Below are 4,278 nucleotides of genomic sequence, written 5' to 3'. Positions count from 1 at the left end.
GACATCTCCAGTGACTTCAGACTTGTTCTGGATCCGGCTGCTAACTGTCTATGGCACAAGGTTACAGACTGAATTCATCACGTAGCTTGACGTGAATGGGGTGGGGTTAGTACTTGTCTTGGCTGCACATCTGGATGGCTGTCCTTGCTTCAGATTTGAACCAAAGGGTTTTTTTATTCATTAACTGTAGGGATCTATGGACTCAAACTCTTTATGATGAACATGGAGAGAAGTCAGCCAGAATTGACCAGGGAAGTCCAGGCATGAAACCTACAGCCCATGGAAGGGCTGTTCTAGTACTTGTCAGTACTCTAGTACTGGCTAGTTCTGGTACTTGAAGGGAAGCTCGCAAGAGGAAACCATATGATCCACTATCTTCAGTAAGGAAAATGTGCACAGTTGTGGTGAATTAGGTAGAAGTTTGGGGATGGTTTAAAACAAGCATAAGGAAGTACTTCTTTACACAATACACAAACAACCCATGGAACTCTTTGCCAGAGGATTTTGTGAAGGCCAAGACTATAACAGGGTTCAAAAAAGAACTAGATACATTCATGGAGGCTAGGTCCATCAATGGCTATTAGCCAGGATGGGCAGAGATGGTGTCCCTAGCCTCTGCTTGCCGGAAGCTGGGAATGGGTGACAGGGGATGGATCCTTGATGATTACCTGGTCTGTACATTCCCTCTGGGGCACCTGGCATTGGCCACTGTCGGAAGACAGGATACTGGCTAGATGGAGCTTTGGTCTGACCCAGTATGGCTCTTCTTATGTTCTTATAATGAAGAGGGAGACAGACATAGGAATGAAGAGGGGATCTGTGGTCATGATCCGATGCCTGAGAATCCCATTCTGCAGCAAAACCAGGCAGTAGAAAAAGCCATCCAACAAATATCCCCCTAAGTGTGCCATGTGACCTTGGGCAAAACATTTCCCTTACCTGTGCTTCTGTTTCTCCTCCTGCCCTTTGTCTTTCTTATCTGCAGAGACTGGAAGCTCTTTGGGGAAGACGCTGTCTCTCACTGTGGGTTTGTACAGCATCTAACACAGTGGGGTCCCAATCTTGGCTGGGTCCTCTACTAATAGGGAAGTTAGTGAATAGATAGTCAAGAAACCCATGTTGTTCCAGATTAACAGTGAAGCTAGATCCAAAGGCCAGATGACAAGCAGTGATGCCCATATTTTTGGAGTTATCTTTCTGCCCACTTGGAATAATATTGAGCCCTTCCTAGTAGGGCAGAAGAAATTGGACAACCAACTCACGCTGAAAATCGTGACAAAACCAAACGTAGGAATCCCTGTAATCAACCGATTGCAAAGATCGCCTTTATTTGCTTCAACCTGAATAAACTAATGAACTCAGTTAAAAGGATTAAAAACCTTTCAGTTTATTGTCAACATGCCAGTTAAACTAATTGAATTGTTTCATTAGTGTATGGAATTTAAAATGATCTATAAAATGGGGCCTAATCAGTGTGTTGTTCATTCTGACTGCCACATCCTTCTCTTGGGTATGATTTCCCACTGCAGCTCCTTAGTCCCCCTTTTCTGGTTGTGTTTGATTCTTCTTTCTTGTATGCGGTGTTTGACCCTGTCTTGTATGTGGGCCAGACCCTGGCACAGAATGTGGGGCTGGAAGGGCCAACCAGAAGTCAGCTAGTCCGTGTCCCACACGCATGGAAGCAGTTAGTGGTGACTCTTTTGCTCTACGCTGCCAGCTTGTGACCAGAATCCAAAAGCAATGGACGCATTTAGTTAGATGCACCACCCATCTTTCACAACCCAAGATCACACCCTTTTGGAAACTGCACCTTTATATTCCAAGGTGGAGATGAGTGAGGGTTATGTAGCAGCACTTCAAACTGTGGGGTTAAACAACATTCCCATCTCTGCCACTGCTTGGCTATTTGACCTGGGGCAAATCACTTTGCTTCTCTGTGACTCAGTTTCTCCCCACACCCTTTGTCCTATCTAAGACTGTAAGCTATTTGGGATATGGACTGCCTAACTGTGGCCATGTCTTCACTACGCACCACTGGCGGTGGTGTGTAAGGTATGTGTAGCTATGCACCACGGTGAAAAACAGGTTTCATCCATGCTATAGTATGTAGCTACAAGTGTCAATGAAAGGCTCTGGCAGAGGGAAGCAGCAGGGAAAGGCTCCATCCCTGCTGCCGGAGGCTTTTCCTGCTGGGGGCTATGCATGTATGTGCATTACACACCACTGAAAGAAGCACACAGTGTAGATGTACCCCCAGTATATGTACAGTGCCTAGCACAACTGAACCCCAAACTCTTCTGAGGCTCCAGGTGCTGCTGTAATACAAATATGTAATAGGCCATCTGGGCAACATGCATCCATGTGCTTTACTCTGCCCTCTTTTCCATAGCTGTCATGACTGGGACGTGGGCAGGCTGACCCAGTGGTCAGAGGTGAGTCACGAGCAAGAAGCCAGGCTGGGTTGGATACCAGATCAATGTCAGGCAGTGGAGACAGGTAGCACAGTGGATGCAGCCCTGAGCAGGAGAAACCCAATTACACAGACAATTTCCTGGTCCTCTGCTTGGTTTCAATAGGAGCAGGGAACAAATCGGGACTCCTGGAGTTCCACCAATGAGAACCTCGGATTGGAGTCCTCTGTCAGGGTTGAGCTTCTCATTGTGGCAACTGTTACCAGGTCTCTAGGAGCCAATAAGTTCTGACCAGCTGTCTCAGAGCCCTGTGGACCAGGGTTTGGGACCAGTGGTCCCTGATGACACCTAACGATTTTTCTCCCCTCCATGGCACACTCTGTCCCACCAGCCGCACCCTGGTTCTCTGCTCTCTTTCTGGATGAGGTCCCATAGATCTTCCTGACTGGCCCCCATGAACGGTTGTCCTTTGTCTCTTCAGCTGTCATGCACTCCCATCCTTTCAAGCCTCAGCAGCCACTCTCTGCTCTAACCCTCTCCTTTGCAAATGTGATTATGTGAATAATTTCAAATAAATAGCCATATTGAAAAAATGGCAAACTAGTCCCAGACCACCCGTGAACAGTGAATGAGGCTGAATGTGCCAGTTACATCACGTGGCAAGTGCTCTATGTTCATATCCGTGTGAACAGATGAACGGCCAGTCCTGGCTTTTGAACAACCAACACAACTTCTTCTTGTCTGCTGCTACTAACCAGCTGCACACAACACGTTTCTGGCCGTGGATTATTCATGCATTGTGCAATCTCTGGTTAAAGGATCTACTGACCACAGATCTACTGGTGGTCTGCCGGGAGACGTATACCCCACGGATCTAGGGCTAGGCAATGACTAATGTTTAGGTCTAGCACTCGCCAGTGAGGGGACTCTGTGCCTAGCTCGTGGCTGGTCAGAAGGAAGTGCCTGCACACTCGGACCCAGAGGAAGGCATGTGGAAAATCTGGACAAGCCAGACACCCTGAAAAGTGTACAAATACGGTTTCACTACATACCTCAGCTTTCCTTAGCACAGACTGACAGGTGAATATACACCTGCTTCGCTGCTGGTGGGATCTGTGCTGTGTACAAACCAGAACTAGAATCATCACTGGTGTCCCAACAGTCCCTCTCTAGGGCTGAAATGAGGAGTAGCACACTCCTAACGACCGCTTTGCATTGACAGCATGGCAAGAACTAACCGAGGTATTGCGACTCCACCATTCTGGGAAGAACCGGCAGCTGGAGGGACAGTGGGGACCAGATAGACGGCATGTAAGAAGCCTTCTAAAAAATAGCCCTGGGGTGAATGGGTGGTTTAGGCTCCCCAGATGCTGAGCCCCATCCCGCTTCCTCTCAGAACATGACCAAATCACCCCACTTCCCTGTATTCCTAATGCTCCCTGGCTCCAGGCTCTCTCTCCCTGCTGTTACCGCAGCTCCAGGGATGTGATCTAACCCTATCTCCAGCTTGTTTGCAGGGTCTGTGGCTTCTAGGGACCCCTCTGTGTGGGCTGGAAAATGGAGTCAGAGCCAAGTGGGGCATGGAGGGATGGCATTTAGGGAATCACTGTCATGCTAGATCCGGATGGGAATCAGAGTTGGTCACCACTGCCCAATGACCCCAGGTGCTGTCTGGGAATAGTATCACTCCTAGACAACTTATTTCCAAAGCAGAGAGCTCAAATCTCCCAGCTCCTCCTCGGGATGCTAAGTTCCAAAAATCACCACTGATACTTATACAGACACATCCTTACACAGATCTGCCAGGGAGACCTGCCCCCTGTGAGATGGTGCATAAAAGTGGCTTGCTCTTTAAGGGAAACTCCTC

Source organism: Lepidochelys olivacea (genome assembly GCF_965140295.1).
Source record: "Lepidochelys olivacea isolate rLepOli2 genome assembly, chromosome: 8".
NCBI classification, from domain to species: Eukaryota; Metazoa; Chordata; order Testudines; family Cheloniidae; genus Lepidochelys; species Lepidochelys olivacea.
Note: the sequence above shows the minus strand (reverse complement) of the source record.